Source organism: Haliotis asinina, chromosome 4 (genome assembly GCF_037392515.1).
Source record: "Haliotis asinina isolate JCU_RB_2024 chromosome 4, JCU_Hal_asi_v2, whole genome shotgun sequence".
NCBI lineage: Eukaryota > Metazoa > Mollusca > Gastropoda > Lepetellida > Haliotidae > Haliotis > Haliotis asinina.
Window position 1 is genome coordinate 17,162,632 of NC_090283.1, and position 27,343 is coordinate 17,189,974.

At 41.4% G+C, this 27,343-nt stretch overlaps 1 pseudogene; it reads left to right on the forward strand.

The window, feature by feature from the left end:
• The first annotated feature begins 311 nt into the window (after positions 1 to 311).
• LOC137280810 (uncharacterized) lies at positions 312 to 26,736 on the forward strand (annotated as a pseudogene).
• The last annotated feature ends 607 nt before the right edge of the window (positions 26,737 to 27,343 follow it).

Consider the following 27,343-nt stretch of genomic DNA (forward strand, 5'->3'; position numbering starts at 1 on the left):
GGTTATCCGGGGTAATAATATGCCTGCTTTGGCTGTTAACGCTATGAGCATTCACCCCGTGAGTGGAGTTTGGCGCATTATAAATTTCTGCGATTCAGGGGGTTATGTGTGTGTTTTGGGCATGACGTATCTTCGGATTATATTCTTTAAAAGCCTGATCCAGCTAAGTAACGTTAAAACTATTACAAATCTGGATGTGTTAATTATATTCCTCAACTTCAGCAGCTACAATCCACACCACTTCGTCTACGACCGTCACTACACAAGATCCGACTGCAACATCAAAACAATCAGGCACCCCACCAACCACGATGGCAGCAGCAGCTCCGACCGATCAGACGTCATGTGAGTAGGACGACAGTTTATTAACTCACTTCCGAAATTATCCCCACTATGGCTGAGAAATGAACGGTTGGTGGGTTACCCGTGTAGGATAACACATGATCCTCGAACATTATGACGAAGTAAGGATGCTTTCCCGAGGGAATGCCCAAGGGACGACCATTGATCCACAGGTGTCCCATACACACACATACACATACACAAACACACACACACACACACACACACACACACACACACACACACACACACACACACACACACACACACACACACACACACACACACACACACGTATGCGCAGACACGCTCGTACGCATGCACAAACAGGCACGTAATTTTAGTAATAAGAAAGGGAGGACACACTCTATATTATGAATGGCGATTTCTATTTTTATGATGCGACGTCAGATTCCTGTACCGTTGTCAAGCTACACTGGAAACACCGCATCGCAGACTTTCTTAATAGTCATCTGATCTGACATGTCAATCAACGGGTTAACGAACGCAGAATTCAACCCCATCGTCAGATAGTCGTAATTGTGCTTTGATGCTGACGTCGACAACATTATACCCCTTGAACTCCTGCGTTGTTGCCAACAACGTTGCGTTTCATTGTGTGCCCTGGGGCCAGGACGTCATTGCATTGTCTCGTTCCAGTACCACTAACAAGTAACGACATCTCATCGACGACCAACAAAGAAGCGTCTTCATTATCAACCATCACTATGAATAAAGCTTCAAACATGACAACAACGTCTGTGACTATGTTACCGTCTGCAGCAACGACAGCAGCTACAAGAGTTACGACAACGACAACCACTCCAAGTACACGTTTTCATTCAGAACATCTATCAATTACGTGTGTACTACTTTATTTTCTAAGGTTATTTTTACATTTGCGTGATGCACAAACCTGGTTCTAATATATGTCAAGTGTATGCCTATAAAGAATTTGATATCTCCTTATGTAAACTTGGACAGTGCGGAATGTCATAATATGCAATCCAGAAAACGTTCAAAGAACATGTGGAATATAAAAGTTCGGATAATTATATGACTGCTTTAGGGGAGTTATGTCCCTTTGTTGTATGAGGATCCGATATCGTAAATCATACTTTCCCCTTTTATAGTTCTGATATTTCATTGTACCTTTCCCTACCGGTACCAAAAGAGGCAATAAATTCGATTCTGTGTTATTTTTGTCTAACTCTGGATGAGTCGATGTAAAGGTATCGCGGTAGACTCACTTCAGTTAGTTCAGCCAGCTAAATGTCGTGTTCCTAGCATGTTTTGCAGTATGCTAAAATATACTTGAACACGACAGTTAATTTTCGGTTGTCCCCACTCTAGCACCCGTGCCCAAACAACACAGTAAGAGGTGACATAATGAGTCGGGTGGTGAGGTTCGTCGATGTGGTTGATATCGCGGGATCATCCCCGACGGTGAGGATCGGTGCTCGTGATGTCGATCATTCGTATATCTTGCCCTGTGTTTAACCTTCTGTAGCCGAACATCGAGTCCGATGTTGAAGAAAACAACCATAATACAAAACAAAAACAAATCCCCCAAAACGACAATAACACGCACGCACGCACGCACACACACACACACACACACACACACACACACACCGAAACTGCAACAAAACAAAATAAAAGAAACAAACGTGAAAACAAACAAAAACAAAATCCCTAACCCCATCCTCCTATAAAAAGTTTTAAAAATGGATAAAAAAGAGCTAAAAATCACTAAAAAGAAGAAACATATGAAAATAAACGACGTTCTTCTCCTGTTTTCAGCTGTCTATATGAACAGCACGACGACCTCTATCGGTACCGTCGACGCAGTGATGACATGCGCAGTTACATCTGCCAACGTTTGGAACCATCTCCTCGTTACACACGATACCCCAACCGAGGTTGTTCCGATTGTCACACTTAATCCGAATGGGAGTTATTCGATTGCTAAGGAAGAAGTCAAATCGAATTTGATTGTCACAGTCGACGCAAGAGACGAGAGTGTAATTTTGACCTTGACATTCAAAAACGTCACGTGCAGTGACGAGGGAAACTACGCCTGCACGTTGTTCACTACCGTGGATATTTACACTGCGCATGTGCTGTTGGAGATCATTAGTAAGTAGTAAGTGCACGTGTTTTGAAAACATTTTCCAGTCTTTTTGAAGATCCAGTGTTAGCCAGGACCGCCTGCACAAAGCGATCTCAGGACTACGTTAAAGAACTCCCATACACGATGGCTTAAGATAGTCATAGCGCTAAGATCGCTTTCTTCTGGTGGGCCCAGATCTAGATGTCATAACTGGTGAGCTGAGTGAGGTCAGTTGAGTGAACGGGGCATCAAAGATTATTGCCTGGATGGTTTTACTAGAGAGTTAACCATCTGAGAAACCATACCGCGTTTTATTATGCCGAGGGCCAGGCACGCAATAGCAAGTACCATCACTTCAGTGTTACGTGAGTGAGTGAGTTTAGTTGTTCGCAACACTCAGCAATATTCCAGCTATATGGCGGCGGTCTATAAATAATCGAGTCTGGACCAGACAATTCAGTGATTAACAACATGAGCATCGATCTGCACAATTGGGAACCGTTGACATGTGACAACCAAGTCAGCAAACCTGACCACCCGATCCCGTTAGTCGCCTTTTAAGACAAGCATAGTCGCCTTTTATGGCAAGCTGAAGGCTGAAGGCCTATTCTACCTCGGGACCTTCACGGGTTTAGTGTTACGTGTGATCGAGTGAAAGAGTGATTGAGAATTCAACGTTATTGTGTGAGTTGGCGGGTTGATGGATAGCTGTCTGGTTGGCAGAGTGAGTGGGTGGGTGGCTCAGTAGATGGGATGAGTGAGGGAGTGAGAGGTGAGTTGTTTGATCGAGTAAATAAACAATGGAGGGAGAGGAAAAGTGTGCACAGTTTTGTTTACTGGTTCTTACTTTATCCTTTCATAGATATTTTATTCAGATGGTATTTGGTAGTTACAATGGCCAGGGAGGGCGGGATAGACTAGTGGTTCGATTCTTGTACAATGTATGAAGTCTTGAAATTCCTGACACATTGTTCAAAGCGGCGTAAAACCATATTCACTCACTCATGCCATCATCGGCCGAGTTGGTCATATCTTTAGGATCTGAACAACTAACAAACTACTCAATGTGGACCGCCGTATCCTGTGTATGAGAGCAGAAAGTCATGGTTCTGACCTAATCCGTGTCATCCGAAAATTGTCGCTCTCTCACTCCTTTTTACCGACTGAAATTGTATTTTTCTCCCGACTGGCATTCCGACACAGCCTCATCTTAGTCTTCCTGTCGAGCTGATTGCAAACCGGAAAACCAAAGAACCAATCAGCTGCGTTGGCAACGTGGGTTACCCAGAGGGCTTTCTGTTTCTGCAAATGAAGTCCAAATCTTCACCCCATTTCATCACATTTCCGGCCCACGTGACCTACGACCGCCATGAATGTCACGAAAGTCCAGCTGATTGGTTTCTCCCCAACGCTGGAAGCCAATGGAACTATCATTCGTTGTGCTATAGAAAATAGTCGTCTGCTGTCCGGTGACGATGATGTGTCCGCTGCTACCGTCATGGTGGTACTGCCAGGTAATACCTTTGTCCTGTTCAAACCTAGATATCGGTCCGATTCTAGATTAGACAAAGCGTAGAAACAGCCTCGTAGAGAACGATTTCACGTTGCTGGAACGTCGTGATCATGTTAGGGTGACGTTGTAACAGCGTTATGGCACTGCGTCCATGCAACGTTGTCCTGTGGACGTCCAGTAATCTTGTTCCAACATCGTGGCCAATCGCTGTAGAACGTCATTTTCACTTAGCCACAGAGTTGGGGAACGATGTATTTTACAAGGAGGGGAACGTCGTTTACAAAAACAGTAGGGGATAATGAACGTTCAATTTGGATAGGCAGAGTAAAGTTATCAAACGTTTCAAGGACAGACATCTTATGAATGCACCACCATTTCCCTCTACTACCACCCTTAAACAAATGGTAATTCACTCTCAAAACATTCAATAATATCATGTTAACATTGACTGACTCTGATAAAGCTCCTAAATATTTTTAATCGTAAAAAAAGAAAATAATGATCCCCTACTTTTTAAAAGAGTATAATAGCAGCAGTGATATATCAGAATGCAGATGCTGGCACGCATGTGTTGTACATAAATTGGAATCTACTTCACACCTGCAAAACAGATCATACCAAGCGGAAAGGGCCCGAATCATCCCTCGTAGGTTTATGTATTAATACACTAATCACAGAAACCGCTCAATCCTGAAACTGCTGGCCACGTTCACTGTAAACAACCAAGGGAAGTAACTCCATACCCCTGTAAAACAATATGGTTTCAGAAATTTCTACACACGCATTGAACCGTAAACGATACAGTTTTTAACTGGGCAAGCACAGACCCTCCTGTGGAACAATGCCCCCAAATCCCCATTGATTACGACCCATGAAAAAAAAAATCACGTCATCGTATCCAGTGCTCATGATGTCAGTCACTGGATTGTCTGGTATAGCTGGCATGTTGCCGAGTACGGCGTTAGACAACAAACACAACAGTCCTATGATTGTCACACGACGTCAAGAGAGACACAAATCGTTTGCGCAGCACTCCCATAGCACGTTATAAACAAATACGTGTCTATGAAATCAATATCTGGCTAGACCTTCCAAGTAGATGCTTGTCGCTATGGACGAGTTAATGATGCGCAGAGACGCTGTAATCCGCCTGTCTAATTCCATCAACTGAGTCAACGGGCATGTGTGTTTTAGCAATTGAATCCTTTCCGTGGTGTTTGTTCGTATATTCGCTCTACACGAATGTTTGGAGAAGAGAATGATATAGAAAATAATCTTGGTTATCAATGATTTCTGAGTGGTCTTTTCGTACATGTTTCGCAGTCAGGGTGCCCTTGACGCCAAATGGAATCCGTTTTGACCGGTTGACAAGACAGGTTGTCTTCACGCAGTGACGTTTTATATTAACGGGAGTAAGTGTTGGGAAGGACATCCTCGAGTGTATGCACAGGATAACCTCTAGGGCGATATAAACTTCCAACGGTCGAGGCCTCCGAAAGCTTTGGAATATCGTGGGGGATAGGCGGTAAGTTGCTTACAAATTGAAGAGTGTGGATATTCCAGAGGCGCCAACATTTTTCAGCTCCAAATAGTTACATTGCCTGGTAAAAAAAACAAAAAAACCCAAAAAACAGTATTAAATTTCACGGTCGACAATTAAGATCATGGCTAATAGATTATGCAGCCGTGAGTTAAACACGTGAGGATCTGGGTTATGACTGGCCTTCAACACCCCACGCTTGCCGCAAGAGGCGTCGGGCGGTCAGGCTCGCGCTCTCGTGGCTGATTCAGATCAGCGTGCCCCAGTTATGTACATTGATGCTCAAGGTGTTGATCACTGAATAATCTGACCCAGACTCGCATATTTATAGACAGCTGTAAATTATTCAATAAGCAGATGAATTTCTTTTATCTGACTGGTTATCGAAAGGGGTTTTCTTGAGGATTTCTTCCCATTGGCCAATCAGTACTAGCGTACTATTTACCCGCTACTAATTATAGTTACGTCATAGCTTCGACGTAAGTACAGATTAAACGGAAAATTACAGATTTTGAGAAGACAGAATTGTTATCAATCGCAACGCCATAGAATCACTAACACTATGGTAGTAATATTATCACATAATCGCATGCTAACAATTTCAGAAATCCGTACTCTCACCGAAAACGTCATACAGACGTAATTTGGGGTGGAAAATCGTAAGAAACGCGAAAAAATTCGTTTGCGTAAACACCTGCTTCTTTTCACAACAAAGTCGCCTAAATTACAATCATAAATACCCCACTTAACATATATGTGTTAATGACCCAGTTCTAGCGAACACGTGATCTCACAGCCCTTTTCTTGCTTTAGAGGTGATTTTTTTGTTTCGCTCGTTCGATGAATAGACGTGCATGGATATTAGCCTATCCTTAGCGTGATACTGCCACGCCCAAGTAATTATGTAATTTTAGTCATTTAGTCATTTTAGTTCTCACTACACGAGGCTGTTTAGCTATGGCTATGAGATTAGATTTGTTTGGAGTTAAAGGTTGTAGTTGGCTATGTTCCAGCTGCATGAGCCCGTGATTTAACATGGCGCGTTAGGGTAGCTCAGTGGGTAAAGCGTTCGCTCGTCACGCCGAAGATCCGGGTTCGATTCCCAACATGGGTACAATGTGTGAATACCATTTCTGGTGTGCCCACCTTGATATTGCATGAATATTGCTGAAAGCTGCCCAAAACTATATTCACTCACTCACTGCGATTTAACAAGTTCGGCTGTGAAAATTCCAGATAAATCTAACAGGAAATGCACACTATAACTCAGCATTATCAGGACAGGAGGATGTAAAATGGAAGCTGTTTTCATGATTTATTAATTAACTGTTCATTAGTTACTTAGTGAGTTGGAATTTCCGCCGTCGTACCAATATTCAAACAACATCATGACGGGGAACACCAGTAATCGGATTCACACCTTGTACCCATGTCGGGAATCGAACACGGGTCTGACGAGTGAACGTTTTAACTAACAGTCTACAGTCTACAGTCTACAATACTCCTGAACCATTTGATATGATACTGTGGCACTGTACTAGTCTAACTGGCGTCCAATTATCCGACATACTTTATTCATCGTCATACAAACACGGATATCGGAACTACCAAAAGTAAACATTACCAGACGCGCTATGTGTACAAGACAATCAGCGGAACCAACTCAAGCTGTAGGAAAAAAAGGTCAATAATATTCAATATGAATATACCAATTTGCGGATCAAGAGAGACGGGGGAGCTTTGTTGGCCCCCATCTTACAAAGAAGTTCCTAGACATGGAGAAGCAGACACATTAGCAAAAATCATCCACCCAAAGGGGAAATAAGTCTATGCCCCCCAGCAAACTGGCGATAAAAAACAAATTGAAGGCATCAAATGACATGCCAAAGAGCATAAGATCGGCAGATGGTTACACTAAATGCAACTTCAAACTCACAAATAGCGGTAATCAAGTTTAAATGAAATTGAAATTTTGAGAGTTACGGGGAGCTATCAAACGTTTTGAGCCTAAAAAAATTCTGACCTGCGCATGATAAAAATAACTGGACGATCTTGAAGAATGGTTTATATATAAAAGTGATACTGACATGTACACGTCGCAGGTTTCCGGTCACGTGGCGTCTTTATTGCATGTACTCAGCGATCTAAGAAATAGCCAGTGGTCAGCTGTCCAAAGTCCACCTGACTGTCAATCTGGCCAGCAATATAGTGATAAATCTGTGCCATCTGACTAGCTGAAAATCTCAGATAAATTGATGAGGTCACTTATTAAAGATATTAAAAGATCGTCCGCCAAATTCCGTGATATTTATGATCTATTGTCACACGAAGATCGCTATATTTAAAAAGGTTTTACTAATCCTAGACAGGTATTAGATGCACCTGCGCAGTAAACATATATTTGACAAGTAGGCGGGGCAGGGAATATAGACGAATACACTTGGTTGGTACAGGTACACGAGGTAGATCAGGGAATAAGTATGTGCAATACATGCTGAACTCGTGGCGTGAACTCAATGTCGCTTCTGTTTAACACGTGTCCCGCAGACACGATTCGCAAGAGGACATTGACTTTGTCAAGTTGTAGACGACAACCTGTTTCACCCATTTTTGCAAATGGAATGTTCTGGAGGGCCTTCGCAAACTGGGGTCATTTGTCAGGTAGTGTCTCATCTAATACTGGTTGATCAGTAGCGTTGCGCAAGGGAGAGTAGGAACCATCAAAATACAAATGCAACGGTTAACAGCTTCAGCTGCCAAACATCACACCGATTCTGACCGATGAACATTCAGGTTTTGTTATTTACCGCCACCAGTGAAGTAGGATGTGGGTGGCGACACTTATACCTTCCAAGCCCTCTTGGACAGTGATTTTTCAAAATTAATTCATACCCTGAAGGTATGAGTCCCAGCATATGCCATGATAACCATGACGGCGGAATCAGTTTATTAACAGGAGCCATGCAGTTGGAAACGCTGGACCGCGGCGTTAAACAACAAACAAACAAACAAACAAAAGAAAACGAAGCACACAGCTAAACAATCTCATAAGAGGACAACTAATTATGATATATTTACTATGGGCGTGGCAGTATCACGGAAAGCTAATGTCTATATACGCCCATTCATTGAACGAGCAGCAACACCACGCGATTGACATGTCCCCAAGTTCCGTCGATTCATAGTACACCGAAGTCAGGCCGTGGACGACAACTGACGCTTACCCTTAATACTCCGTAAGCATTGTTGCAACTGTTTAGCAATATGGCTGATGATTTTTATGTTATTGTCCATCTACTTGGTATTATGTCCATCTTCTTGTCATTATCATCAGTAATACACCATGTCGTAAACATCATATTATTAATAATATGTCGCCAGTAATCCCTGGTTAAATCCCCGTCGTCCAATTATATGAATTATCATACTCGGCATACATCATGGATACTGCTCCGTCAGCAGGTTGTGCATCTTCTCATCTCGGGGATGGGGGTGGGGGGTTGAGTAGCCGAGCTGTTAAAGTGTTCCCTTGTCACGCCGAAGATCCCGGTTCGATTCCTCATGCATACAATATGTCTGGGCATTTTCTGGTGTTATCCTCCGTGATGTAATAGTTTAAAAAGCCGCTTAGAACTTATCTCACTTTTCTGGTGTTATCCACCGTGATAGTGATGTGATATTTTAAAAAGTGGCTTAGAACTAATCTCACTCACTTCTCATCTTATATGAACGTAGTCCCGGGTTCGATTCCCGTGAGGGATACAGTACCCGTATCCGTTGTCCCACGAGTATTGGTAATATGCGGCGTAAAACTCAAATACGTATCAAATACGCAGTAGACAATAGTGTCATATAAAAGCTGATTTGCTGATTTAAATTAATGTTGCCGTGTGAACGGTGCTATTTCTCTCTGAAAAGTTTGTAATTAAAATTTAAGGGAATGTTAACCTACTGAACTTCAATGTAACTGTTACATGGGATTTAAAGCCACAATGGCACACCACACTTCTCTAAAATATACAGTGGATTTCTCTCATTAATACCTAACCCCCCTACTCAGACCTACATAACAATAGTAAACGTACTAAGGCAGCGTTGCATAAAGTCTACTCTCGCGTCCTCTACCGGATGAACATTATTTAAGCAAACCCTATAGAGTTATGAGACCTGTGAAGGTCCCGGGGTAGAATAGGTCTTTAGCAACCCATGCTTGCCATTAAAGGTGAGTAAGCTTGTCCGATGAGGCGACTTACCGGATCGGGTGGTCAGGCTCGCTGACTTGGTTGATACATGTCATCGGTTCTGAGTTGCGTAGATCGATGCTCATGCTGTTGATCACTGGATTGTCTGGTCCAGAGTCGATTATTTACAGACCGCCGCCATATAGGTCAGTGCGGCGTAAAACTAGACTCGCTCACTGAAATTTCAAGTTTGTGTCTTGAAATAACAAGGCACGTAAACATATTCCGGAGTAAGTGATTATTTTCAAATTTCAAGCTAGTGTCCTGAAATTTGCAGGTAGCATCTTGAAATTTCAAAGTCCCTTTCACTATCTTAAAAGTTTAAGAACGGTATGGCCCCTAAGCCTTCCGCCCTTCCCCTCAAGCCAGAAATACGCAAAAGAAGAGAAGAAAATACAGACATGACTTTTTTTATTTGTAATATCGTTTGTCATAGCATGCACTTGACTTTATTCCAGCAAAACAAAGATTTATCCGCACGAAGCGCGCATACAATCTCTAAAGTCTCCATCATCAATTGTGACTCCATTGTTTGGACCCAATCCAGTTAAAGTCACATACTTCATTGCATGGGTATTTAAACACCGATGGAACTCAGCTTATTTACAAGGATTGTGTAAGAATCATCTATCGTAATTTTCAGACTTTTGACTTCTTTCGAAAATGTTCGACTTGTTATAGCAATATTCACACAGATGATGTTTTTATTAGTCTTCAGTGGACTCTTGATGCAAAGAAATCACCGCATTAAGATAAAGGCGCATCTGTAGTCGGTTTTTGAGATAAAGAAATCTGACACAGATGTCTTATTTAGAGGACTTCCTGGTGTTCTATCTTACCACGCAGTGATTGAGGTTAGTTTTACGCCGCACTCAGTAATATTACAGCTGTATGGCTGTAAAAAATCGAGTCTGGACCAGGCAATCCAATGATCGACAGCATGAGCTTCGACCTGCGCTACTGGGAACCAGTGACACGTGTCAACCAAGACAGCAAACCTGAACACCCGTCCTGCTAGTCGCCTCTTACGACAAGCATAGTCTTCCTTTGTGGCAAGCATGGTTTGCTGAAGACATATTCTACAGCGGATCTTTACGGCTCTTATAAGGCACGATCTCCTCGAGGGTAGACTAACGTTTAGTATAAAAATTTTAATTATATATAATTCTGGTAGTAACAAACAAATCTATTTAAACTGACACCTGGGTAAATGGAGATTCAGAACCTGAGGTAATAGAGGCTTATTTCATTTCGGGCTTTCGCATTGCAGAGAGGCCTTGGTGTTGGGGAAAATACTGTGTTCCAGGGACTGTGCGACAGACTGCCTTCGGGTATGACGCCGGAGATGCCGTGTAGCAGCTATATAGTAGTAAAATATTGATGAAGATAGAAGGCAATGAGGAAATAAAGAAAACTCACGTTGTAATAAGGAGAGAGGTGGAGAAGAAATGACTATAAGGATCTGGACACCAATCAATAAAACGTTATTAGTTGGTCCATCTATAAACACTATTAATTATCTTAACCAGTTGTTAACAGCTAATGAGAGATTTCTTTGTCAGGCGATGCACATGTGCTCAAAGCGTGCTGTGCATGTGACGAATGAACGTGATGTACTGAATGTATGGAGGATTTATCTTTGCCTTGAGTCGCATCCTTCTTATACGAGGGTGAGTGAGTGAGTTTGGTTTTACGTCGCTTTTAGCAATATTCCAGCAATATCACGGCGGGGGACACCAGAAAATGGACCTCATACATTGTACCCATGTGGGGAATCGAACCCTTGTCTTCGGCGTGTCGAGCGAACGCTTTAACCACTAGGCTACCCCACCGCCCTATACGAGGATGAACAGTCAAGGAGCTTTGTCCTACAATATAGAACGCCTTTATCGTATGAATACTTGATACGTTGTACGAATACTTTTGATATTATTATTCCTCATCCGGAGATTTCTTCATCGGGATGAATGAGCAAGAATGAGCTCTGAAACTCCGAATAGAGCATTACTAAGAAGTTGTTATCAATTAAACATATCATGTATTCACGTTCTTCTAACTTTTAAATGGCTATATATGGCATGAAGAGGGGCAGTGGTTTGGTTTGGCATCTAAAGCTTTAAACTTTGTTTTTTGCTCTTAAGACCAGGGTTTAGTACTCAAAATCTCAACTACCAACTTAAAATTCGCCAGTTAGTCAGGCTTTCAATCCACTACTAGTTCAGTGGATCAACTAATCGGTAGTCATTCGTACCAATTATGCAATTCAATCAATCAATCAATCAATCAATCACTCTGTCAGTGAGGTAATTTATCAGTCTCTTACCTGATCATTAACCAAAAGGTTCATTCACTCTACTAATAATTACATCAATCACTTAATGTACCGTTGAACCAATCATTCAACCGACGGTTCAATCAATGACTTAAGGTATCAGTTAATGAAACATTCAACCGATCGTTCAATCAATCATTTAACAGATCGCCCAAGAAAATGGCATCAGGTAACCATTGCCCCTCTTTCCAGACGACATCTGTGGTCAGACGGTCAACGGCAATATTCGCCACCCGTATTCCTGCAGCAAGTCCATCGTCTGCACCCACTCTGTCCCCTCCGTTGGACAATGTCCAGACCAACTCTGCTTTGACCGAAGCAGTGGAGAGTGTGGCCGAGTAGGTAAGCTGACCAGTCGGGAATACCTGTTAAAGTGATGCCTCTCCTTGTGTGCTGGCAGATGTTCAAGGCTTGTCTTTGTCCAACTTACAACGTTTCAGATATAGGACGACAGAGAGTGATTGATAATATGACGAACGAAACCGAGTTTGGCAGCAAACAGCATCACCCTGTTTGTCGCATCTAGCCACATGCTTTCATGGAGATATTATATATTTGAGCGCTTATTTGCATTTACTTGTTGACATGGAGCTCCCAAAAATAAATAATGTCCACCATTTCGTCAGTTGTCATCTTAAGATATAGTATCCCAATTTACAAAAATACAGTGGTAACGTGAAGATTTCCGCATTCAATATTGCTGATTCAAATATCCTTTTGTATGATAGAACTACTACTGCTGCTGCTGCTGCTGCTGCTGCTACGGATACTACTGATACTACTGCTACTGTTACATCATACACGAGTTGTATTTTGTTTCAGACACAGTTCATTCTTAACGACCGTAGACTAATGGCAGTTAGATGGTGAATCGGCTTGCCTCTTTTGCATGGACCGTTTCTCTAGTTTCGAGCCGATAAGTTGCGTGATGTGGACGATAGTTCGGAGTTGTACAACATTCAGTCACTAACACACGAGCTTCTGTTTCATGTCCCAGCGCTGTCACTATGCACCTCTACGGGCTCATTGAACAAAGGCCTCACCGCCATAGCATGTCGTCTGCTTCACCTAGGAACATGGGACATCCTGTCAGTGAGGAGGCAGACGACATCCGGTTACGACTATGACATCATGCACGTGCACAACAACGGAAGTGTCGACTGGCTAGATAGCAACCTCGAGTCTCGTGCCCTCAGCAAAGTGTTTATCTCCAAATATGAAGCAGAAGTCCTGATATGGATTTCGGTCCTCAAGTGTGGTGACGAGGGGCGCTATGTTTGTGAGACGTCTGGCATCCCAAACCGAACACAGGCACAGTCAACACTGAGTGTCATTTGTAAGTTCATTATGATCCTCTAACCTGATAACCGTGCGCGGAAATATTCATGAAGCGTCTTCTCTCAAACGCTGGCTTGTAATCTTTGACCAAATATCCACACAAACGTGTCATGACTGTTCGACCTTATTATCATGTAAGTAATAAGAGATCTAATAACGCGTCGAGATTGTCAACACAGCTCTACATGACACAAGATAGTTGTGAAGGAAGTTCAGCTTCAGTGTGAGTTTGGGATGTATTCGTTTCTGGTGCATGTCATATGAGGTCTTTGACTTCAAATTAGATTAAACGCCGCGTTTAGATATTCTGGTGAGGACGGGACAGGCATATGTGAGTCTATGTGAAGAGTGTAGGGAGCTAGGCTTCAGTTTGAGTAACCTGTTTGCTTTACACATTTCGATTAAGGGGCGGTGGGGTAGCCTAGTGATTAAAGCGTTCTATCGTTAGGCCCATATGGGTACAATGAGTGTGAAGCCTACTTCTGTTGTTCTGTGCCGTAGAATATTGCGATATCATCATCGTCAGCATCATCGTCAGCATCATCGTCATCATCATCATCATCATCATCATCATCATCATCATCATCATCATCATCGCGACCTTCATCACCACCACCATCATCACCACTACCACCACCATCATCATCTTCATCGTCATCGACATAGTCATCTTCACCTCCACCAGTAGGAGCAGCTCCAGTGCCACTGCATCTCCATCGATCACCTTTCATCTCTCACATCCTCTGTTCCACCCCTCATTTAAACCTCATCCCTAGAATCGCGCATGATGCAACGTGTACCTAACTCAATACCACTAGGATCTATACACGACACCGTCGGCTCAGACAGTCAGCTGTAATACTATCAGAGCGTTAAGACGAAGTTTATTACCTTTCCCTTACGTGACCAATAGCAGTCATGGCAATTCACATAAATCCCCTCCCTCGGTGTTTTTGTATTCAATGTGGATGCGAACAAATCAATCAAATCTCTAATATTTACTCCTGGTTTGTCGTTTGTCTGCATTCAAAGTATTTAACCTTTTCTGAGAAAGGTATTCGAAAGATCTGAGCGATTTTATGGCACTGTACAAACAGAGTAAAAGCTCGGGTTTCAGAACGATGTGTTGGTGCACTTATTAAAACTGAAACAGTTGGAAGCACGCATTTCCAAATACTGATTACAGCGCCTCACAGTCACGGTCCGAAGGTGTGGCTGTATTGAACAAATGTGCATTTGACGGTTTGGATCGTTGAAAACTTACATGATCTTAAAGAATATATACATTTTAATTACGTTTGAGGACCTTCTTGAACCCCTAACATCAATTTGTGTAAGTTTCAATCAATTAACGACAGAAGACGAGTTGATCATGATTTGTACATTAGCTTTTACAATCAAAGACATACTGGCTAACCAGTAGTGAAAAAACAGTTGTAAGGAGCTAAGATAACTTTAGTCAGTAGCAACATGGCGTTCACGTTTGTGTCAGTTGCACATTATCTTTACGTTTGGGGATTGCTTTTGTATTGCATAAACCTGTATGATTCGCCTCGACGCTGCAACAACACGGAGAATGCAACATCAATTTGACGTCAGAAACATCGGTTTTTTTGCGGTAGTGAAGAAAATCATTATCGAGTCGATATCATAAAGTAAAATTCTCACCCGATTCAGTGCTGGAAAAACACCATACCTTTGTGATACTCAAGGAAAGGATAGTAACGAAAGGTGTCTGCATGCATGCGATTAGCAGTGGACATGACCTTTTCAATAACTCAAGGGCAGCTAATCTTAGTTCTAACGGTAGATGGGAGTGGTTTCCCTTTGCATATTATGCCGTTGCCGTAAAATCTGACATGCCCAAATACAATGCATCTTCTGTTGTGACAACACAGATCTCTACATACATTTCTTTCCGGTCAATGATTTTGTCTTAGTTTATCATTAAAATAATCTAGAGTTGGACAACGTACACAAAATCTAAAATTGAATCTATGCAAGTATTCTTGAAACAGGAAAAATACACTTGCTGAGGTATGTGAAATTTGCGTAAAAAGTGATTTTAAGAAAAAGAAAAAATAATTATCAACAAAATAGCGTAAAGTAATTAACATACTGTGGATAAGCTTTTCACAACACAGACCACACACACGGAATAATATTTATTTATTATATTTCCCTGTCATGCATTTTCCACAACACTCCCACAATCATGTCACCCTTTCACATCTTTACAAATCTAATGCCTGTGGGATATATTTGGGATTTTTCTCCAAACAACACCGACCAGCTTCCAAACTATGTCTCATTGACAGCCACTAACAAATCATGGTACATTTAGGTGTTATATCATAAGGAAAATGTATTTGTTTTCTATTAATTTCTAAGATTATTAGGTCAAATTTGTTAATGTATTTGTTTGAATTTCATTATTGTCATAAAACAAGATATTTCTGTGCTCGCAGTATCACATCCGTAGTTCATAATCAAATTAGAACGTAGACAAATTAGACAATAACCCACCCACGAGGTACGAGTGACTATTGTATCATTTATCTCTTCCACGTTATCTCATTTCCTTCAAAGATTTGTGTTTTTTGTTTTGTTTTTTTGTTTTGTTTTTTTTGTTTTTTAAGTTTTTGAGTTTTTGTATTTTTTTTCATCATGAAAATCCTGCAAGGTGCGATTAAGGAAGGAATGTCAGGTGTGCAGTAACCAGTTCCACGTTTTATTTCCGCTGCATGCTATGCGCACTTGCAGACAATTGTAGACAGGAGCCGAGTTTAAGAATTTTCTACCTCCAGAGTTCGATCTTAGTTAAGATCGCGATCTTAAATCCATGGTATCTTAAGATCGTCTTTGTGCAAGTGGATTAGGGCATGCAGTTGCAGTTGTATGGTGATTGTAAAGTTGATTGTACGGGCCTAAGATTGATTGTAACTGAGATTGCTTTGTGCAAGGGGGAAGTGTCGAGGCGAATCATACAGTTTTATGCAATATAAAGCAATATATAGTAAAGGTAATTTTTTGAGTGAAACTGACACCAACTTGAACGCCATTTTGCTACTAAGTACAAGGATCTCTGCTCCTTACAATTGGTTCCGAACATTTGTAAGTTTTGATTGTAACTTATAACGATCTTAGCCTACAATCGCTTTGTGCAAGTGGATGTCGATTGTAGCCGAAGTCTAAAATCACGATCTTAAGGATTTACAATAACTGTAGCGCTAAGATCGTTTTGTGCAAGTGGGCCCTGAGTGTGGCGAAAAACAAGGAACCAACTAGCCTACCAAAGACATCTGTGTATAAGTTGCTAAATTTTAACAGATTAAGAGAATGTGCCACCTCCTGAAGACTCTTGATATAATATTATGATATGATATGATATGATATGATATGATATGATATGATATGATATGATATGATATGATATGATATGATGATATGATATGATATGATATTATCTAGTGTTACGCTTAGCTGCAAAGATTGAGTGAATATCATTTTACTGCGCTTTTGCAACATTTCAACAATATCGGATGGACGACACCAGAAACATTATATTCCATGGGAATCAAACCCGGACTTCTGATAATACGCGTTAACCACTTGTCTACCCGACAGTTTCTTGTACACAGTGTACATGTAACAACTTAGATTGGTGAGTGAGTTTAATTTTACGCCGCTTTTGCAATATTTCAGCAATATCGGATGGACGACACCAGAAACATTATATCCCATGGGAATCAAACCCGGACTTCTGATAATACGCGTTAACCACTCGTCAGCCCGACAGTTTCTTGTACACAGTGTACATGTAACAACTTAGATTGGTGAGTGAGTTTAATTTTACGCCGCTTTTGCAATATTTCAGCAATCCCACGGAGGGAGACACCAATAATGGGCTTCACACATTGAACCTATGTGGGGAATCGAACCTGAGTCTTCCGAACGCTTTAACCATCTGGCTACCCTACCGCCTCTACAGCTGATGATAAAAAATGGTCGTATGCTGTTCCGGGTTTTTTTTTCAGCTTATCCGTAAGAGCCTGTTTTGACGGTTCCTGCTCAGGTCGTAGAGAATGCCCTCTCCCAACACGAAATCACTTGCAAGGCAGAAGCTGATTACCCTGCTGGAAGGCTTGTTTTAAAGTTTCGCCTAAAGAATGAGACGGACTTTCAGCGAGTTGAGTTTGACAGTACGGAAATAAAATCTCACGCTTGTCGTACACAGATAGAGGGGAAGTACGCTATGACAGGCAACTCCACCCTGAACGAAACTTTGGTCATGTGTGAGGTGGAGTCCAAGTTGATTGAAGCCAAGTCGGTTACAGAGATGTTATTCATTATACCAGGTAAGCTAAAGGTGTGGTCAGGTAAGCTAAAGGTGTGGTCAGGTGAGTTAAAGTGAGGGGAGGTAAGGTGAGTATGGTGTGGTTTGGTTTAATGATGCGTTTAGTGTTACTTCACATATCAGTAGTTTGTTTGGTTAGTTATTTAACGCCACACTCAACAATATTCCAGGTACATGGTGGCGGTTTGTTAATAATCGAGTCTTGAACAGGAAACCTGGTGATCAAACAGCATGAACATCGAGTTTGTTTGGTTCGTTGTATTACGCTGCACTGAGCAATATTCCAGCTACATGGCGGCGGTTGTTAATAATCGAATCTTGACCAGGAAAACCAGTGATCAACAGCATGAACATCGATCTGTGAATCAATTGGTGTACCATGACCTGTCCCAACCAAGTTAACGAACCTGACCACACGATCCCTTCAGTCGTCTCTAAGACAAGCATGCGGTGCTGAAGACTAATTCTAGCCCGGATCTTCATAGGTATTGTGTATTGGAAACATGCAATTAAAGACCACAACCATTTTGTGTCTTTCAGAGAACTATTGTGGAAACGAAAACAATACATCGCTAGAACATCCATTTGACTGTCGTTAATACATCCAGTGCCCTGACTGAGGGATATATGTGTCGAAGTGCAGTGTCGGACTTTATTTTAATCCAGTCAAAAAACAATGTGATTTGCCTGAACCCATGGAAAAGAAAGGTAAGAATACATTTCTTTCGGTAACACAGCAACATATTAATGCCACAGAGAGAGTGGGGGTGTGGGGAAGGGTGTCCATTCCATGGGTGCAGAGAACCCGAAGGATCTTTGGCCATGCTGTTGATCACGGGGTCCCGGCTATGATCAAATACAAGAGGTTCTGTGAAGCGGACCTGAGAGAATTCTAATGGATGCTGAAGTGGCCTTTTCGCTTTTATTCCAATAATTATGCCGCAATATGCCCGTTGAATGACAGAGTGATGATATATTCACGCAATGTTGGGCAGTATGGTAGCCTAGTGGTTAAAGCGTTCGCTTGCCAAGCCGAAAACCCGGTTGGAGTCCCACATGGTTACAAAAAGTGAAGCCGTTTTCTGTTGAACCCCCCCAATGCTAAAAGCGGCATAAAACCGCATTCAGTCACCCAGTGTATTCGTGCCATAGATCGTTATTCACAATTCTGGTCATACGACTCGTATATTGATCACAACAAACAAACAAGAGTTGAATATACAATGCCTTTCAGAAAGTAATAATTTGCAACGTGTCATATTTGTTAGAACACATTCTTTTCCCACTAAAGCACGGATATTTGTTGTGTATTGAGTATCACACTCTCAGAGTAAGGTCCCAGTCGCCAGCACACAAAGTCAGCAATCTAACTCGGCGGGCATGAATTCGATTCCCACATGGGACTCTTGCCTCAAGAGCACGATGACCTGTACCTTACTGAGAAAGTGTAATCGCAAATATAATATAGCACACGCTAAACAAGCCTTGACTGAATCAGGGTCCAATATCGCCACTGGCCCGCTGGCTCGTGGCTAGTAAATCCACACACTCGTATCTCTCCGACTTGTTAAGTATAGGAGGAAACACGTCTCCGAGGTTTTGGAAGACAATGTAAAACAATGAAACCCTGAAGGATTTCTCGAACCCGTTTTACATTATCTACCAAAACCGAGGAGAAGTGTTTTCTCTAACATATATACCGTCAGTGATGGGTAATTACAATGTAGATGATCATTTAATGACGTTAGATAACAATAGCAGAAGCGCGCGTAAAATCAATTTAATGACAGTAACTATAAGTAGATAATTAAACCCCTCCACCCTCGTCAGCCTGGGGGCCGTGCTGTAGAGCGTCTGCCTACGCATGAGGGACTTGCGGTTCCAATCCCGCATCGGAGAGTCTTGGATTGTAACTTTAATCTCGAACGATATTTTTCTATTGATTTCAAACAATCATGTATCATTCGAATGTTTATGTTCATTTAAAGTTAGGGAAAGTGAACCTTGAGATGCGGTTATTCTGTGAAAACAAGAGATGACCTAATATATAGCTAGAAGCACACTTTAGGGTTATATGTAATAATACAATTTAAAACCATGCAATATTATGACTTGGTAATAATGTCCACTGCATAAACAGCTTAATGCTGAAACTTGTCTCTACATTCAAATTTAGGGCTAGTGAATTATTTTGTCTGCTAGTGACTTTTCAGGCATAGCTAGACCGACTGGACAGCAAAAGTTGCTGAACAGACACATGCATCATGAACGACACTGAACAAGAACGAAGCTTCAACATGCCCTGCCCCATTTCATCAAATATAGGGCGGTGAGGTACCCTAGTGGTTAAAGCGTTCGCTTGTCACGCCGAAGACCCGGGTTCGATTCTCCACATGGGTACTATGTGTGAAGTCCATTTTCTGGTGTCCTGCGTCGTGATGTTGCTGGAATATTGCTAAAAAGCGGCGTAAAACTAAACTCAATCACTCATCAAATATAATTAATCACATGTCTTTTTCATACATCCCCAAGGTGCTGTACATCTTCCTGAAGAAAGGCATAGTCTGCAAAAGAGGTTAAAACATGTTTCTCCAACAATGCTTGTAATTAGTCTTCGACGGCGGGAGGGACTGTTTAATTGCCACGGACAAATCCGAATAAGTCCGACTGTCAAGGCGCATATTAATTATCCCTCGTCCATCATGGGAAACCTGACAGCGCAACATGCAAATGAGTGCACTGCTGAAATGTGTTGTCTTTAAGTCATTTTTTTCAAAAGTCCTTGTTAATGGAAGATGTTCTTTCTATCCGTTCATAATTCGTTACTGTATATCCTTTGGTGTCCGTGCCTTTCCCAATCAATTAAAGTCTGTCCGAACAAGAAAGAAGAAATGTCCTGGCATTGATCGAAGAGACAGCATTGATCGGAAGACGCTTTTAGAACCTTGCGACGAATCGTAATTTCTCGCGTGTTTCCGCTCAACAACTGGAAATGGTGGTCAGGCTAAATGATGCATGTCATCGTATCCCAATTGCGTCTATCTTTGCTCATGGTATTAGTCACTGGTTCTCTTCTACAAACCCAATCAATTACATACCGATGTCATATAGCTAAATAACAAACAGACCGTAATGTTCTCTCAAATCAACTGGATCTGCCGTGTAACGTTCTGCGCAACGTTGGGTCATCGCTATCGTTCGTCGAGTTTACCTCTGTGATATAGGTGTACATGTACTGATATTTTGTGATATTGGTATAGAGCATCGGTCCACCCGAAAGAAATGTCGGAAAGAAATGCAGCATATATATTTGTAACTGCAAACCGTGAATAATTCTGTCACATTGTTTACATATTAGAAAAAAAATGAATTTTTTATTGTACAAAGTCAAACGTTTACGGCTCATTGTCAATTATGTTTTTACGAAAATGTTCAGCACTATTTCTTTGAATGTTCTTTGTACAATCAGCATTGAAAGGTCATGCTTAAAGCTATTCAAGATGTATGTGGTAGTAATTTTGTGATTACATTATCTGTTATTTCAAACGGCATTGCAGATCTGACAAATCATGAAAATGAAATTACATTAAAATGTGCATCAATGCATATGCAAATCCACAGGATTCTAGTGGTCTTATCCTTAAACACCTTTTGTATTATAACATTTCTCTCTGTTACCCTTCAATCTGTCTCTGTTTCTGATAATGAGTGATCAGTTAGTGATTGCAAATATCTTTGGAAAGGGACCTTATAAGTTGAAAGAACTTGTCCCTCATCCTTTTCACATTTCATCCTTTTCACATTTCATCCTTTTCACATTGTGAATAAAATACGTTTAAAGTATGTTTTTACCACCCACAAACCTATGTTGACAAATTGAGTCCGTCGAGCAATCACAGGGCATTGTACTTAACACCATATTTTGATCATTTGGCTTTGTCAGACTTAAGGAAAGATGACAATATATGGATGGACAACTTCTTTATTGCTACGAGAGAGACGTTTCGGTGCAGGTTCTAACACCGTTATCAAGCCAGTGATGAACAGCATGAAGAAGGGGAACATATATACAAATCAGAGGGTATGTTTGTACGGTTTAATTGGAAAGCCAATCTAGAAAGCCAGACACAATAACAACGCTCTTTGATAAGAGCGTAACAAACAAAGCCTGCAAAATACACAAAAGGGTAGTGAAGCCTGCGGTATACATAGGCTGAGAACAGCCAATAAGGAGGATGTTTACTGAGTATATAGTATGCAGGAGGTATGTAAAAACCTTGGTCACGGTTGAGTGATGGCTGGAGTCTTTTGATGTGGATAAATTCTTGGACTTTCCTGAGCTTAAAGTCTTTGAGGTTAGTTGTTAGGGTTTGGGTTCTGTCCCACTGTGGTCGGGATTGTCTTTGATATGATCTGATAGGGCTGATTTTGAGTCAAGTATTGATACTGAGGTCTGGTCTTCTTTGAATCGGGTTTTTAGGGGTCTCCTACGTAGGTTTGCCCACGATGATATGGGACGCGGTAAACTGTTCCGAGTGATTGTTGTTTCTGGCTGGTAGGTGGTTTGCCACTCGCTTTGATGGTGTTCAGGATGGTCTTCTTGTGTCTTTTTAAGACGACATCTATATTGGCTTGTTTTAGGAGTCTCTGGACATTGTGGCTGACACAGTATGAGAGGTTGATGACAAAGGGTGCAGGCTGTTGGTTTCCTCTTGTTTTAGTTGAAGTTCTGCCTAGGTTGTTGCACAAGCTGTACGGGGTAGTTGTACTGTATGAAGACTTATTTTAGGTGTTGGAGTTCGGTGGTGAGGTGTTGCTTGGTTGAGCAGACATTGTGGACTCGTCGGACAAGGGTGGAGATGATTCCTTTCTTGACTCATGGATGGCTGGAAGCGAAGTGAAGGTACTGGTCTTCGTGGGTTGGTTCCCGGTATACTGTAGTACTTAGTTTATTGCTAGTGTCCTTCAGAAGGACACTGGTTTGGCATTTGCTCCCATCAAATCACATTTACACAACTGGAACACATTTTAAGAAGCGCCACAACCAATTTATCCCACCCACTCACATTTGTTGCGCTGAAAGAAAGGTCAAATTACAAGGATGTATAACAAATACGAACAAAACTCGCTTTTATTATCCAATCAAATATTGCAAGCACTATTACACACAAGTGCATTTTTTTCAGATAAGATAAAATTATACTATTTACATAAAATTCGAATTAAAACCGAACAAAGGGAAGCAATCTAAAACTTTAATGCATACGTATTATTCAAATTAGCCCAGCTCAGAGAAATTTAATTACATTGCAAAAAAGTAAGGAACTTTTAATTTTCGTTTCTGGGGCTTAGTCTTGTCTGTGAATTAAGCACAATAGATTGCCAAATCCCCGTGCAAGCGTCTCCGACAGGACGCAACCAGAAGATCCATACACCCACGGTGCTTTGGGGTTTAATGACAACTGCGCAAGCCTCTGGGCTGGAGAGAATACGAATATTTTATTAAGCAGATAAAAAAGTCTTACATGGATTGAAGGGCTCCCTGTTTCTCAGACTCTAGCACGGTAGGAATGAGATTCCTGCTGAGTTTAGATTAGGATTTTCGGCACTCGCGAAAACTGAAGTAATTCATCAATAGTATCTTCTTTGATCAGGGGTCGACAGCCATGGTGAGACGTTTGATTCGATTTTTATTTTATGGGTGTCCTTGAGGATATTAATATTCGATAATTCCTATAGAAGTGTTACCCCGAGACGAGTCGGGGACTGTGGTAATTCTGGCTATTATATAGTCTGTTAGTCCAGATTTTGTGTATGCTATTCATTATAACAAGACGGTTTGGTTAACGTTGGTCATCGAAAGATTCCAGGAAGTGGGTTAACATTGGTCAGTTTAAGGTAGTTGAATTTTTCTTTTCGGGATTGAAATATACTGGACAAAAATAGTTAGGGATATGTGTACACTTTGAAATTATGAATAATAATCTGTTTATTCATTGATACACTGATGAAATATCAATCATAAAAATAACAATGTCCCTAACTTATTTTGTCCAGTATAATTCATCCCGGTGGTCATGTAGATAACGCTGACGCCAGGGTCGATTCCAGACCTGATACAGAAGGCGTAACGCAAATTAGTTATTTCACCACAGTGGGTGAGTGTAATTTTATGCCGCTTTCAGAAGCATTCCAACAATATCACGACAGGGACATCAATGGGCTTCACACGTTGTACTGGTATCCATCTGGGGAATCGAACCCGGGTCTGTGACGTAATAAGCGAACGCCGCATTAACCACTGGGCTACCCCACCACCCGTGTTCTCACAACATATTGGTATAACAGACTGACTTTAGCCTTGTGGTTAAAGCGTTCGGAAGACTCAGGTTCGATTCCCCAAATGGGTTCAATGTGTGAAGCCCATTTCTGGTGTCCCTCGCAGTGATATTGCTGGAATATTGCTAAAACGGCGTAAAACTAAACTCATTCACTCACTCACTCACTCACTCAAATCGTCAACGGTACCTGATGTATTGTGTCCAGATTTTATCATGCGTAAAAAGGTACTATTGAGTATGTGAGTAGATCTCTGAAACTCGGCGGTGGCACCATTTCCTTTGCGAAATGGAATCGTATCCTGTTCAGCCAATGACACTTGCACACACTCTTCACATAGGATAGAATGATTCGAATGAGCTAACAGAACCAAGATGTTGAATCAACTAAACTCAGAAAGAAAACGAATCTGCCACCGAGGCATTTTCCACACCCCAGTTTTGCGTGCTTTTGTCCTAATCGGCAAGAGCAGCACAGCTCGGCATTTTTAGCCAAATTGAGAATACACACTTTGCGGTCTTGTCGTCCCAACTACACTATTACCTTAAGGTAACTTTAGAGTTCGTTCCAGTAAATGTCGCAAGGAAAATAAGAGCACGATCTAGAATTTATGTTTACCGAAGAAAATGAGTTTTTCGAGATGTTATAAGAATGCGGATATAAACTAGGCATTTTTTCATCGATTTCTGCCAAGTTGGACGACCCAGTTCAATGTTTTGCCTAATTTACGGGTGCTTCAGTGTATCAATCCTAGCCTTTTTGAGCTTCAAGTTAAATTGTTTTACTGGACAAAAATGCATTTTTGGTTTTCATCGTGCTTGGTTGACAGTGTTATGAGGATGACACAATGAATGTCTTGCTCCAAATCAGTATAGTGTGTTCGTGTGAGGTGACTGTATGTACCCAACAGCAAAACAAACGCACGTGTGGTAAATCTCATTAAAAGTAAGCGTTCATGTTTATGTCTTCTATTTCAAAACTTGACAAAAAATATACTTGACACAATATATGTAGCATAATACTATTAATCGCACGCGACTAAAAGGCGACTATGCTCGTCGCAAGAGGCGACTAACGGGATCGGGTGGTCAGGCTTGCTGATTTGGTTGACACATGTCATCGGTTCCAAATTGCGCAGATCGATGCTCATGTTGTTGTTCACTGGATTGTCTGGTCCAGACTCGATTATTTGCAGACCGCCGCCATATAGCTTAAATATTGTCAAGTTCGGCGTAAAACTAAACTCACTCACTCACTCACACCCACACACGTTTCTTACATTTACCCCCATATATACGGGTAAGTGTTAGAAACCACACGGCGTTAATCTCATTTCACACCACCTGCTTTCTCCTTGAATCATCTTATCTCTCTCGTGAAGATCCGGGTTAGAATTGTTCCTCAGCAATCCATGCTTGTCGTGAAAGGTGACAAACGGGATGGGGTGGTCAAGTTTGCTGACATGGTTCACATGTCATATCTCAGTTGCGTCCATCGATGCAAATGATGTAGATCACTGGATCTTCTGATCCGAACCCGATTACTTACAGACCGCCTCTACAATATTGCTGAGTGACGTTTAAAGCAAAGAAAAACAATTTGTATTGTCACACACACATTGCATTTTGAAGAAATTTGTGATGTATTATCTAGAAGTGTGCATGTAATAGTTTCTAAATGCCTGTCGATAATGGTTCAGTTTCAGAAAGTACTAATATTTCCCCTTTGCCGCGTTAAACAAGAAACAAATCACATTCCGACCACACTTCACCATAGCTTCAAGGGGAGATAAGCAATCTTTGAATAATATGAAACCCCCCCAAAATAAGCATTAAAATTTAATGTATATTTCTGCTGAAAACATTACCTTTTACCTATTCCGTTTCAATTTTGCATTGCATCACTGTGTCTTATAATAAGAAATAAATAACCATTAAAAGTTTGGTTCATATTTGTACTGAAAACATTGCTTTTTTCCTATCCCGTTTGTATCGCATCACTGTTGTATATAATAATGAAAAATAACCATCAAATACTTGGTTTCGTATTTCTGTTGAAACCATTAATTTTTCCTGTCCTTTTTTCGCTGAATGCTGTGACCTGTGATAATTAAAAATGGCAATAAAACATCTGGTTCATATTTGTGCCGAAAACATTACTAATCCATTTTCCTATCCCGTTTGCATTGCCTCACTGTTACTTATGGTATTTGTGCGGAAAATATTACCTTTTCGTATTCCATTTGCACTGCATCACTGTATCTTACGATAACAAAAACTACCCCTAGATTACTAGGTTTATATTTCTACTGAAAACATTACCTTTTCCCTATTCCGTCTTTATCACTGTAACTTATGGCTTCAACTGTACTAAGTACTTGGGAATGAAATGATGTTTTGTTTATTCCAGATGACCCCTCCCACCCGTGTTATCCCAATCGCCATGGGGAGTACCTGTCCCACCCCTTCATCTGTAACAAGTTCTACTGGTGTGTGGGGGGTCGGGAGGAGGTGCAACACTGTCAGCAGGGCACCTTGTACCTCGGGGAGGGGCAGTGTACGTTCGACGTGGAAGAGTCCCATTGCTACAACGCTCTCAATACAACCGTTCCAGCTGTGTGACATGTATAGGCAGTGTCTGTCGTAACTACTGCTAGACACATATCAGATGATCCTGCGCACTAAACACATTTGTGACAAGAGAGGCGGTACAACGAATGGGCGAGTACACTTGGCTGCTACAGGTAGCTTGACGATTATGCACGTGCAATACATGCTAACCGTGATATGAGATCAACACCGCATATTCCTTCGAATGATAAGACTGCAATTTCAGGCATAAGATACTGATATTCCACGCTTACCTTTAGTTAAGACGAAGGCAAATAGATGATTGGGGCATTGACAAGCATTTTAGATATTCAGCAATTTTGTCAAAGAAAACTCATAAAAATGTCATTTGCTTCGTGAAATGGATCGGTGGCCCTAAACATATTTGCTCAGTACATTGTGTTGATTCAATTCGTTGGGATTGTACCTGTTCCCAAATCGAGTGTGCTATAACAATTCATGCGTGAAACGCACGGGGAAAATGAACTCCTCGATATTTATCATACAACCTAGCTCCCCCTTGTTTCAAGTGGATCGTTCTGTGGGGCGTTCCCAAGTATGCAAATTGGGGTCATTTGTCAGGTCGTGGATCATCTTATATGTGTTTACCATTATACGA